Source organism: Tenrec ecaudatus, chromosome 11, assembly GCF_050624435.1.
Source record: "Tenrec ecaudatus isolate mTenEca1 chromosome 11, mTenEca1.hap1, whole genome shotgun sequence".
Taxonomy (NCBI): Eukaryota; Metazoa; Chordata; class Mammalia; order Afrosoricida; family Tenrecidae; genus Tenrec; species Tenrec ecaudatus.
The window spans coordinates 128,049,895-128,063,497 of NC_134540.1; positions in this window are offsets into that span (position 1 = coordinate 128,049,895).

The following is a 13,603-nucleotide window of genomic DNA, read 5'->3' on the forward strand; positions in this document are numbered from 1 at the left end:
TCAAAGACTTGGGCTTCCTCCTTGGCCCTCTTTTAGGGCTTTTATGGTTTTCCAAGGCGCCTCCCAGAGCCGAGTGTTGTATAGGTCATGTTTAAAAGTGCCGTAGTTCTGAGGGACTTGCTGTTCTGCTTTCTTTTGTAAAGAGACCCGGTTTCTTGTCTTGTGGCCAAACACAGAGCACAGATGTCTGTGAGCCCCCTCCCTTTCCCCTGACCTTTGCTCTCTTCTCTGGATACCCTACTGACCTGTTCTCCCTTACAAGATCTGAACTGCTCACACACTTCGTTTAATTCTCATCCTAGCGAGAAGCATCTGAGCATCTTATTAGAGCCTGTATGAGTTCTGTTCTGGGTGCCTATTTGTGTAACTTCAGGTCTCTGGCATGGAAACGTCCCATGCCCACAGACCCACACAGATAATATAAACTCCAACAGTAGTTTAAGGTTTAAGGTGGTCACAGGGAACACTGGGGCACGTGTCTCCTGGTGAACCACACAGGCTGTCTAAAGGGGCTAGTTCCATCTCAATGTAGCCATGCAGGAATGTAGACCGGTTAGGTAGCAAGACAAGGGGTTGTTCCTCTCCATGCTTAGGGGGCCCCCTACAGGAGGTTGGAAGCCAATGCGGGCTAAGCCCAAGCCAGGAGAGCTTACTTGATGCCTCCCAGCTGAAAGCCCTTAAAAGGCTGGAATCTGGAGACCACCGCCCCTTCCCTTCAGCTGCTTCTCTGCCTTCCCCTCAGCAGGGCTGGGTGTGCAGTGTCATGAGGGTGCACGTGTTCAGTTTAGTGTAACGCCGGAACCTTCTTCTCTCATGTATCTAAACCCACTCGGATTACCAACCAGGCTTTGGTGTGAATTTCTTTCCAGTCTGTAGCCAAGGACCGAGACATTTCCCACCCGAGAAACCTAACAGACCCAGACTTACAATAAACCCATATTTTTATTTATAAGGCAAGAGGTGACCAGGTCTAGACAATAATGGTGAAGATTGCCCTGGGTTTGAGAAAGATTCTGAGGTAGAATCCATAACCCTTAGAATTGTATTGGCCTTAGGGGAGGGGCAAAGAGGGCTGGATTGAGAAAGTCTCTGGCATCCAGTTCTGACTTGACTTCTGGATCCTGAATCCTTCAAGGCTATGACCTTGCCCTCCAGGCAGACCTTCCAATAGCCATCTTCTCAGAGCCTTGTTAAGTTCTCATAATACATTACACCTGCCATCCTGTGAGCAGCTACCAAACCCAGGCACTTTTTTCAAAGACAAGCTCGCTCTCTCTACCCCTAAGAGCAGGTAGTTTGGGGATGATGGATATGAGATACCACAGAAGACAAATCTGTTATCTTCCATGGTGCACAAAACATGCTGTCACAACCAGGACTCGTGACAATCCCTCAGTTTCCTAAATTGCTTCACTGCTACTTTTTAATTAAGCCTCATTAGATTGTCATATATTGATAAGAGGGATGACCCTGAACTAGATGCATAAATTAAAGCTATCCTCATCCTGTGCTTTTATATGAATGTGTTAATTATTTTTGTCATTAGGGAGAATAATGGAGGGATGGAGCAATACCAAACGGAGTTTGACAAAGTGTTGGTGTTTGCTGCGGCAAACCAGAGTCTGCAATTAACACCAAGAGATAAAGATAGGATTCCCTGTAATAAATAACCTTCCTCCCAGATGATAATGGCGAGCCAGCGGGACCCATTGTTGTGTTGTCGCAGTTGTACATGACCCCTTAGAGGAGACAGTGCTAATGTTTGAAACGAGTCTTGTTTGCCCCAGGTGGCTCACACATTTGTTTTTTAAATGGCATAATCACTAACATTTAAACACGGGCTGATATCACGTAACAATTTGCAGCTTCTGAGAAATGGAGAGGCCAGACTTTGCTGGTTGACAGTGCAGAGGGACTGGGGGAGCAGTCAGATATGGTGATCAGAGTTTGGAATCCTTGCTTTCCAAGTACATGTGTCAAGGACTTCAAGGGTTCAGAAATGTAGGAGAGAAGTTCCAGAAGACAAGTTTGTGTGGTCAATAATAAACCAATATAGGGGTTGAGATTTCAATCTGTTGGCTATTTATCTTATGCTTGGTAGCCAACCAGCCCAGAATTCCTGACCTCGCCGACCTTGTGAAACAAGGACCATTCCAGAATGACATAGAAGCATGCACGGAAGCGAGGGCATCCATTACCCCGAATGCGTAGGGGTCAGGAACTAAGTGCTTTCTGTAGAACAGCTCCAGAAGGCAGACCTTTGGCTGGAAAACCTGTTAGGGAGCTAGCATAGGGACTGGCAGGCCTATTGCACATGCTCAGAGGTCCGAGCTACCGGCTCATGAAGCAGTGGCTCACTGCATGCTCAGAAGTTCAGGTTTCCAGCCAGGAGGGGGAGCTACGCCTGGGTGGGCGCTGTACCTGCATTGGCTCACCTAGGCCAGGTGAATTCAATTCAACAATTCAGCCAATGGGGTCGACCTACGTCATCGACCACACCTCCCTAACCGCTCATAAAACTCACGAGGATCCCAAACCAGGCCTGGCGTGAGCTGTTTCTTGGGTGGAGCCAAGGACCTAGGCACACCTGTCCCCGGAGAGGTCGAACAGAAGCAGTGCTGTGTGATTCGGAGCTATGGGGTAAGCCGGCCCCAGGAGTGGGCCCTCCCATGTTGGTCTCACAGATTTGGGGCCCCTCTGGGCTCCTTTTACCTCACCACCCTCGGGAGAATTTTTGGGTTGAATTTACGGTGTCCGTCTTTGCGCCGTTTCTTGCTGGTGTCCGTCTTTGCGCCGTTTCTTGCTGGTGTCCATCTTTGAGCCATTTCTTGCTGGTGTCCGTCTTTGCGCTGTTTCTTGCTGGTGTGCGGGACTTGACATGCCTGCTTTCCCGGGAACTCGCCTGCCTTCCCGGGCTGCATTTGTGAGGGGGCTGGGACGCTGCTGCCTGGAGGCTGGGAGGATTTTGACTCCCAAAGCCTTCTCGAGGCTCAGTGTATAAGGTTTATTTGGACGCGAAAACAGAATCAAAGATGCAATTAACGAAGTTTTAGAAGCAGGCTTTATTGAGAAGCTTGTGGGCGGGTTCAGCAACTCAGGGTATTGAGCTATTGAAGCCGCGCAGGGGAAAAAAAATCCTGGCAGCGTTTTTATGCCCACTGCTGGCAAGCACATCTTGGGAGGATTAAAGCTGGGGAGGATCTGCGCACACAGGTGCTTCAGAAAGGAGAAGGTCGTTAATCTTACCTATATGTCAGGGACGCGTGGAGTGACCATATCTTCAGAAAACATTCTGGCTTTGGGACGAGCTGGTTCCAGGAATTTGAGGTTGAGGAGGGGAGGGGAGGTCGGTTAGGGGTCAGCCTTGAGAGCTAAGATGGAAGTGCAGGACTCAAAATGGAGTCTGTTGTGCCAAGATCGGACATTTTAGACTGTGCCCTATAGGGAAAAGTGACGAGGTTAGTCCGTTTCTGTAACTGCTACCTGTGGGTAGTGGGTAAACAGCAAGGGGAGGGGCTTTTCCAGGCAGAGTACTGAGAGTTGCGGCCTAGCACAGGGTGGAGAGGTTGGTATTGCTGGTGAACTGCTATACGGGTAATTTTGCGGAGTCGACTTTGCCGGAGCTGGATGAGACAAGGAGCAATTAAGAGCAAAATTATAACTAAAATTATGGGTCCTAGTATGGGGCCTAGGAAGGAGTACAGAGAAGAGTTCCACCAGGAGGAAGATCCATCTGTTCTGAATCTGTTGTTTTGCAGCTCACGGTTTAGCTTGTGGAGGGTCTGGACTCTAGTTTCCACAATCCCCAGCTTATTGATATAATAACAGCCTTCCTCCTGGAGGAAGAGGCAGGTTCCTCCTTTTTCAGCCGTGATGAGGTGTAAAGCACGGTGGTTCTGCAAGGCAACTTGGGCAACAGAGGTTATTTGTCTTTGCAGGGAGGCTAGAGACTTGGCAGAGGCATCGACTGCCAGCGGGAAGCATGCGGTTAACTTGTCTGCTGTGATGATAGTGTCCAAGGGCTCCACCGCTGAGTCCTACTGCAATTGCTGCGGAGGCGAAGGAGATTCTCACTGCTATCGGGAGAAAAACTGCTCTTTTAGTTTGACGACTGTATACTTGGATGTATTTGTCCTGGAACTCAGCCGGAGTGTATATAGTGAGCTGCGGAACCAGAGTGACGGGTAGAGGTAGAACTGATGTTTATATGCTTAGTGAGTGTATGGTTGCACCAAAAGAAAATTTTTTTTCTGGCCCTGTTAGTGGTTTGGAGGGGATTTGGGTGACATTACATGTCTGCGTCGATGGATTGGAGTAGCAAAAGGGCACTTGAGTGTTTTCTGGTTGGATGTACAGAGGGACGTTGGGAATGGTTATGGCTTTTGTGGTCTTTACGTTGGATGAAAATGACAGGGCAGGACCTGGTACTGCTACCAGAGGAGGGTATTCTAGGGCCACACACATGAAGCAGGTGGAGAGGTTGCCTAGTCCAGCAAAGTGGTGATGGCCGGTCCCTGCTGTAGCAGGGTGAGCCAGGAAAAGTGAAACTCAGAAGGTTTAGAAATTTAGTTAGTGAGTTGAAGGTCTTGGATCTGAATATTACAGTGGATGGTGGATTGGACCTGGAGTAGCGACCTCCATACATACAGTTTGGCATCCAGAAATTTCTCTCGGCGAGTGGTGCACTAGGCTCCTGGAACTGGAGACGTCCACCGGCTATCCCAGGGGTCTGGGATTGTGAGAGTGTATTTAGATTGATGGTAGTAGAATCATCCCTGGGGGTGAAGGGAGAGGTAATGTATCTAGAAGGAAGACCAAGGACACCCGACATTTTTCTGTATTCACTTTTTTGCACATTGGGTAGTTGCCTTCTGGTCATACAGGAAGCGTTTTAAAATCAGTGAAATTTAAGTATATGGGTGCTCTGCCCCCTGTGGGTGGGCAGTTAGCGGTGGCCAGCAAATAATCATAACACTTAGTGCAGGCGTAATTGGTATAGTTTTCAGTCAAGTAAAATCACCAGGCAAAAGGGGAAATTATACTAGGTTTAGCTGGCTGGCTTGGTGAGGTGAGTGAGGGAGAGAGACATAGGACCAGTAGACTGAGCAGACCACTGGGAGCCATGGTCAGAGTTTATTGCCATCTGGACTCGGGACAAATGTACCCAGGAATCTAGTCTAAGAACCTTGATTGCTGAGGGAGTGGTAAGGGACAGTGTAAGGGCCTTTCCACCGGGGTGCTAAGGGTTTGGGTGCAAGGGATTTAATTAACACAGCATCTCCAGGATGTACTGGTTTTTGGTGATCAGCAGAGGACGGAGAGGGTTCAGGGATGGCAGAGTTGGCGTGTTGTCTAAGAAGGTTGCGGAGCAAGCACAAGTATGGAAGGTACAAAGCTAGCAGAGGGCAATCGGTTGCAGGAAGAGGCGAGAAAAGGAAAGGTTGTCTGTAGAGTATTTTGAAAGGACTGAGGCCGGACGGCTCCTGAGGGGCTGCACCAAGGAGAGTATAAGAGCAAAGGGTAATGGTTGAGGCCAAGAAAGTTGCAGTTCTAGGGAGAGTTTGGTGAGCTGTTTTTTTTTTATTTTTTTTTATTTTAACAATTTATTGGGGCTGATACAATTATTTTCACAGTTCATACATATACATACATCAATTGTATAAAGCACATCTGTACAGTCTTTGCCCTAATCATTTTTTTCTCTTTTCTTCTTTTACATTTTATTAGGGACTCAAACAACTTTTACCACAATCCATACATATACATACATCAATTGTATAAAGCACATCCATACATTCCCTGCCCCAATCATTCTCAAGGGATTTGCTCTCCACTTAAGCCCCTTGCATCAGGTCCTCTTTTTTTTTCCCCCCCTCCCTCCCCTTTCCCCCCTCCCTCATATGCCCTTGGTAATTTATACCTCGTTATTTTGTCATATCTTGCCCTACCCGGGGTCTCCCTTCCCCCCTTCTCTGCTGTCCCTCTCCCAGGGAAGAGGTCACATGTGGCTCCTTGTAATCAGTTCCCCCTTTCCAACCCACTCGCCCTCCACTCTCCCAGCATCGTCCCTCACACCCTTGGTCCTGAAGGTATCATCCACCCTGGATTCCTTGTACCTCCAACCCTCATATGTAGCAGTGTACAGCCTCTGTCCTATCCAGCCCTGCAAGGTAGAATTCGGATCATGGTAGTTGGGGGGAGGAAGCATCCAGGATCTGGGGGAAAGCTGTGTTCTTCATCGATACTACCTCACACCCTAATTAACCCATCTCCTCTCCTAAGCCCCTCTATGAGCGGATCTCCATTGGCCGACACTTGGGCCTTGGGTCTCCACTCTGCACTTCCCCCTTCATTTAATATAATATATATACACATACATATGTACATATACACATATATACACATACATACACACACTTATATCTTTTTTTTTGCATGATGCCTTATATCTGGTCCCTTGGGCACCTCGTGATCGCACTGGCCGGTGTGCTTCTTCCATGTGGGCATATTTGCTTCTGAGCTAGATGGCCGCTTGTTCACCTTCAAGCCTTTAAGACCCCAGACACTATCTCTTTTGATAGCCGGGCACCATCAGCTTTCTTCACCACATTTGCTTGTGCACCCATTTGTCTTCAGCGATCCTATCATGGAGGTGTGCAGTCAATGATATGATTTTTCGTTCTTTGATGCCTGGTAACTGATCCCTTTGGGACCACTCGATCACACAGGCTGGTGTGTTCTTCCATGTGGACTTTGTTGCTTCTGAGCTAGATGGCCGCTTGTTTATCTTCAAGCCTTTAAGACCCCAGTCACTATCTCTTTTGATAGCCGGGCACCATCAGCTTTCTTCACCACATTTACTTGTTCACCCATTTTGGCTCCAGCTGTTGTGTCGGGAGAGTGAGCATCATAGAGTTCCAATTTAATAAAAGAAGGTATTCATGCTGTTGTTTTATGAGACCGTTAGCTCGTTCAACCTTACCAGAAGACTGAGGGTGGTAGGCTGCGTGGAGTTTCCAGCAGATGCCCAGTGAGGCGCTAACTGCCTGCTGCACCATAGATATGAAGTCTGGACCGTTGTCCGACTGAATTGAAGCAGGCTTGCCAAAACGAGGAATGATGTCTTGAAGAAGGTGAGTGGCGACTATGCTTGCACTCTCAGAGGAGGTGGGAAAGGCTTTGATTCATCCTGAAAATGTGTTAACCATAGTGAGGAGGTATTTAAACCGCTTATGCTTTGGCATGTGGGTAACATTTATCTGCCAGTCCTGTCCCGGTAGGTGCCCTTACATCTAGTGGAGCTGTTTACGAGGGTGTTGAGCTTTCTGGCTATTGGAGAGGGTACCGATGTTGCATTTTGCATGTACTGTGTTGATAGTACTCCATAGTCCAGTGGGGTGAAATATGGGGTTAGAAACGTGTAGACAGCTTTTGGCCCGATGTGTGGAGAATTGTGATTATTGGTGATGATTGTTTCCTGTTGTAACTTTGGGAGAATGAGTAAGTTCTATATGTGTACCCACCATTTTTGTTGAGGAAGAGAGCAATACTGGGTGTTTTCCTGATCAGTGTAAGTTGGAGTGTAAGTGGGAGGTAAAAAGCATACTGAGCTAGGAGCGGGAAAGTTGTTGGGCTAAGTCAGTAACAGGATCTGCAGAGTGGGAGGGGTGCCTGTCTATTCCCATAACCGAGACCAGGGAAGGGGAAGTAGGGCCTGAGTCAGAGGGCGAAATGGAGAAGGTAGTCCGCTACCTGGAGCACAACCCTGGGCTCGGCGAAGGTTACCGGAGTCGAGGAGCCAGGGCCTCTTCAGTCCATGAACCCCAGCAGCTCCATATCTTGTAGCTATGTGTCTGGAGTTTCCATGATCTCGGCACCTCGGCTTTGCAGAGCCGGTGGCAGAGCCAGGGTCGGGCAGTTCGACTTCCAGTGGCCTGGCTGTTTGCACTGCGGGCAGGGCTTGGTAGGAGGCTTGGGATTGGGGCAAACTTTTGACAAGTGGCCGACCCGGCCACATTTGCAGCAGGCTCCTGGGGAGCGCGGCGATGGACGGGATTGCCTGCCAGCCTTAGGGCTGCTACCAGGGCTTGGGAATGGAGGCTAACCATCTGTTGGACCCTCACCTGGCAAGTGGCCTCAGCTGGCTCCTCCCAAGCGTTGAAAACTTTAAATGCCATTTTTACCAGATCCTGTATAGGGTTTTCAGGGCCCTCCTCAGCCTTCTTTAGCTTTTTCTCTGATGTCAGGGGCTGACTGGAAGGTGAAGTGAGAGGCCAAAATAGAGGCCCCACTTTTTAGACCCTGGGTCTAAACAAGTGTACTTTGTGAGTGCCTCCTAGAGGCAGTTAAGAAAAAGAGCAGTAACTTCTCTCAGTTTGTCATAGTTGACAACCTTGTTGGAGGCTGTTTCCTGACCTCTAATGAGGTACCTGAGCATGAGGTTTCTATAAGGAAGATCAGACGCCCAGCCGGGCTGGTAACTCCAACTGGGGTCCTCTATTGTGATGGCATGCGCTCCCAAGGGGACATTTGGGTCGATACCGTGGTTTTTGTCTGTGTACGTTCCTCGGCAGTAAGGGTAGAAGCAAGGATCACTTGGATGTCATGCCAGGTTAAATCATACGTTTGGGAAATGTAGGTAAATTCTTTAATAAACTTAGAGGGGTCTGCTGAGAAGGAGCCCAGGCGGGTCTCTATCTGCGACAGGTCCTTTAAGGAAAAAGGGACGTGGACTTGAACGAGTCCCTATACACCTGCAACCTCTCTTAATGGACAAAGGGCAGATGGAGGGTTGTGGGAGCGGGTATGAGAGGCAAGCAGTGAGGACAGGAGAGAGCGATGGGGTGGCGCAGCGGGCGGGGGAGACTGATAGGGCAGCGGGAGAGGCGCGCTGAGGAGCTTGGCTGGCTCTTCTGGGGTTTGAATGGCAGGTTCTTTCTGCTGAGGAGATAGAGCTAACCATATTTGGCGGGAGGAACAATGGCTAAAGAGGTCAGGGCGGGAACGCAAGTCCCAAAAAGCCTGCACATAGGGGACTTCAGAATCCTTACCAGTCCTCCTGCAGAAATTGTCCAGGTCCTGTAGAACGTTGAAATAAAAAATGCCCGTCGGAAGCCAATGTGCGTGCCTGTTAAGCTGGGACTGGGGCCAGGCAACTTGGGAGAGAAAAACAAGTCTTTTCTTTCACAAGGTCTGAGTGAGAGGGAGAGACTCATCAGGGCAGCCGTAGACTGGTTTTGAACGTAGGCAAGTGCCGTGCCTAAAGGTCCTGGAGATTTGGGGAAGATGGGTGGCTCTTAGGGGACCCCAAAAGAAGGGGGAGCCACACACCTATCCCGGATTTTTGGCACCAAAATACAAGGTCTATTTGGATGTGAAAACAGAATGAAAGACCCAATTAACAAAGTTTTAGAAGCAGGCTTTATTGAGAAGCTTGTGGGCGGGTTCAGCAACTCAGGGTATTGAGCTATTGAAGCTGCGCCAGGGAAAAAAATCCTGGCGGCGTTTTTATGCCTACTGTTGGCAGGCAGACCTGGGGAGGATCATAGCTGGGGAGGATCTGCACACACAGGTGCTTCAGAAGGGAGAAGGTCGTTAATCTTATCTATATGTCAAGGAAGGATGGAGTGACCATATCTTCAGAAAACATTCTGGCTTTGGGACGAGCTGGTTCCAGGAATTTGGGGTTGAGCAGGGGAGGGGAGGTCGGTTAGGGGTCTGCCTTGAGATCTAAGATGGAGGTGCAGGACTCAAAATGGAGTCTGTTGTGCCAAGACTGGGACACAGTGTTGTGCCGCGGCTCCGGCAAGCAGCAGGCCTGGGGGCGCCTGCGTCCAACCTGTTGGTTTGGGCAGGACTCTGGCTGGGTGGCTGGCTCCAGGCTGGCTTTCGGCTAGGCCGCAACCTGCGGCCTCCATTTTCCCAGCCACGTGACTCCCTCTCAGGCAGAATGGCGCCACCTGTGTCTGTTGTAGCTACACTCCATTCCCAGACAGCAAACCGCCCAGACTGCCGGAAAGTTCAGCAGAACAAGTTTCATTTCCTGCGCAGGGACCATCAGCTCTCTTGAGGGGAGACTGAGCGGCCCCCCAGTCTAATTTTCCAAAGGTTTTATACTTTTGCAATGTGCAGGTGTGCAAGCAGGCAGAGCTCAGAAGCGGGGTATTGTGGTTAGCCATTCTTAGTTGAACCAAAATTGCTCTGGTCATTCTCGCAAGCCTTCTGAACATCAATGTCCTTCTGTACGTTCCCTTGGGCTACGTCTGCACAGCCTAACTCCCCAGTATCAGCTAATTCATTGGCAGTTCATAGCTAGTATATTTACCGTTCATAATGGCTTCTGTCAGCTCAAAATGACTTCTCTTGTCAAGGCTATTTAAGCTTTGCCCAGAACTGCTACATTCCCTCCTGTTCTTAGCCAAGTTCAAATCATTGAATCTGCGGTAGCCAGCCCAGTGTATGGTGGGCTTCGCACTAAGAGTTTTGTGGCTTGTACTTTCTGTGTAAGGAATGCCACTAGCTTATTGGTTATTACTGGGCCAAATGTGAGGCTTAGCAGGAGGAGGATTAGGGGCCGGCTAGGGCCGTTCATAGGGTAGTTAGCCAGGCTGACCAATTAAGGAGCTTTTCAAACCAATTGGTTCCTCCATTTCTTTTCTTGACTCTTTGTTCTAATCTTTTCCTAACCAGGGCTCATCTATCTTTATTGATTCCCGAATGCTTTGCATAGAATTAGTTTCTCCCAATGCTGTGCACAGCATTCCTTGTTTCCAAAAGAGCAAGTCAAGCCCTCGGCGGTTTTGCAACACAACTGCTACAAGGGGGTCTAGGGATCTTTCTAAATGGGAGACAGGTTTTTTTTTTTAATCCCTGTAGATCTAAAGCAATTTGCTGACTAAGAGTCTGATAGATTAAGTTTCCTTGTATTAAAGCAACTGACCCAACTGTAGCTAATCCCATAATCCCAAGCCCTGTTACCAGTGGGACCAATACTGGGGCTCTTTTAACTCATCTGGAAATTCCAAAGTTATCCCTACACCTCCTTCACCAGAACACAGGTACACTTGAGGACTAACATGCACTAGCACACAAATACCCGGGTCCGCTACTAATACTAGGGCAAAGAGACAGGGTGTTCGTCCTGTGGAACAAGTAAAGCAAGTACTCATTGGAGCAGATAACAAATTAGGATCAACATTTGTTTCAATGGGAACAGCTTGAAGGCAAAAATCTCGATATCTTGATATATTAAAGGGATAATTAGATGAATAAAAACACAGTCCTTGCGCTTGCAAATCTTTTAAAGTGAGCTTAGACTTGAGTCCATACTAACATCACCTATAGACTGCTGCTTCATGTAATCCTTTTTACTAACATTTCTATTGGATTACACTCTGTACCAATAGTGCTATTTGTACCTGTACCTACATAGTAAGGGGAAGCAGGGTTCAGACAAAGCCAACAATCAGCTGTGAGGTGAGGATTTGAGTTCTTAAATTGGAATACAGCATCCCGAGAATCAAACACAGAACCTTGAAGGGGCTCCTGAATGAGAAGGGCCCTGTGAGTTGGGCTGGCAGTGAACGGGAAAGTTACTGGAGAGTCTGGAGGGTGTGGCAAAGGAATCTTAATGACACCCAGCTGTGGCTCTTCAGGATTTATCCCGAGGTTTGGGCCTTTGTACGGATGGCAGGTTGCCATATTTTACTTTGCTGAATAGAAAAGGTTGTCCCGGGATCTCTATCATTTACATAATGTTGAATTCCCCATGTTTTCCCAGTGAACCCAATAACGCTTGAATCCAATTCTTACTGGGTTACATTTGGAAACCATACACGTGGTGGGATCAAACCCTTCCAACTTGAGTCTCATTCTTGTAAAAATAATAGGGTCGTCTTTAACAAGTTTCCACCCTGAAAATGATAGTTTCACAACCCCAAGCTGCACAATGGTAATGTCCCTCCCCTTGGCAGTTAGGGAGTCCATAAGCCGGGCATATATAGAAATGGTTTGTTTGGAGCCTTCTTTCTATAGAGGGTATTCCGCACCTATAGGACGGGATTCCAGTATGGGCCAGTCCACCTAGGTTCTAAGGTGTCAGGTTGGTGCTTCTTTACCCATGTCCAGTTTCCTGCTTGCACGTTGTTGGCTGCCTGTTCCCTTTCCCTTGGTTAGGCCCAAAATGAAGATGTCAGAGCTGATGATTTGTCTCTCACCTGTTGCACAGCCTACAGGCACTCGATGAGGGAACGATTAGTGACTTCCATTATTTCTACTTCCCTCAATCTTGGGAGGATTTGGGGAAGGTCTGGCAAACATAAATTCAAATGGGGTCATGCTTTTGACATAGGGATTGCATCGGACTTGAAATAGGGCAAAAGGTAAAGTAAGGATCAACCCAGTTCTCGCCAGGTCCTAAATGCAACTTAACGAACAATTCCTTTAGGGTTCTGTTTATTTTTTCTACTTGCCCTGAACTTGGGGCCTTTAAGCCCACTAGAGCTTCCAGTTAATATTTAGAAGCATTGCTAAGACTTTAGTAATTTGAGCAGTAAATGTTGGGCCATTGTTGGACCCCAAGGTGGTGGGAAGGCCAAATCTAGGGACAATTTTAGTTACTCATAATTTACACACAGTGGCAGCAGTTTCCTTCTTTGTTGGGAAGACTTCCACCCATCCAGAATAGGTGTCTACGAACACCAGCAAATATCGGTAGCCATACTTTCTAAGTTTGATATCCATAAAGTCCACCTCCCAGAATTCTCCAGGACTACTACCTCGAGCTCGTGGTTGGGGTTGCTCCTTTTCTTTCTGGGGTTGTTTACCCGAGCACAGTGCAATCAACGGTGGGTGACATCTGCCACCCAGTGTCCAAGCCTGGGTATGTAAAAGTGCCTGAGAAGCAACTGAGACAGTTTAGAGAGGATCCCAAATGCATACCTTCATGTAGTCCTTGAATCAGATCTCTCCCAGAGCTTCTTGCATGAATCTTCTTCCATCAGGATGGAGCAGCCACCCTGGATGCTCCCAGTCTTTTTGGCAGGCCAGCTCTTGGCTTATCTTTAGATCATTTTCTGAGTATGTAGGTTGTGACTGTAACACTGGGGATGGCATGGTCACAGCCACTACCTTGAGGATTTGTGGTATAGTCCTGGCATTCGAGACCCACCGGTCCGGGGGACTGGTTAGGAGTGGTTCAACCATAGGTCCCCATACCACAGCAATATCCTGTCCCAGTGTAAGCTTCCTAGCTTCTATGACTAGGATGGCCGTGGGAGCCTCAGCTCGCATGCAGCTCGGCCATCCTGCAGCTACAGAGTCCAGTTTCTTTGAAAGATAGGCCACAGGTCTCTTCCATGGCCGCAAGTTCTCAGTTAGCACTTCTTTTGCGGTGCCTCTGGCCTCACATAGACAATTGGGAGGGCTTTACTATGTCTAGTAGGGCAAGAGAGGTTGCCCATATGAGCGACTTTTTAAAGGATTCAAACGCTTGTTGTTCTACTTCAGTCCATTTAAGTTCTTTTTCCTTTCCCCAGTACTAGCATATAGGGGTTTCGTTATTTTTTCAAATCCCAAATTACACAATGGACAGTACCCCACAGCT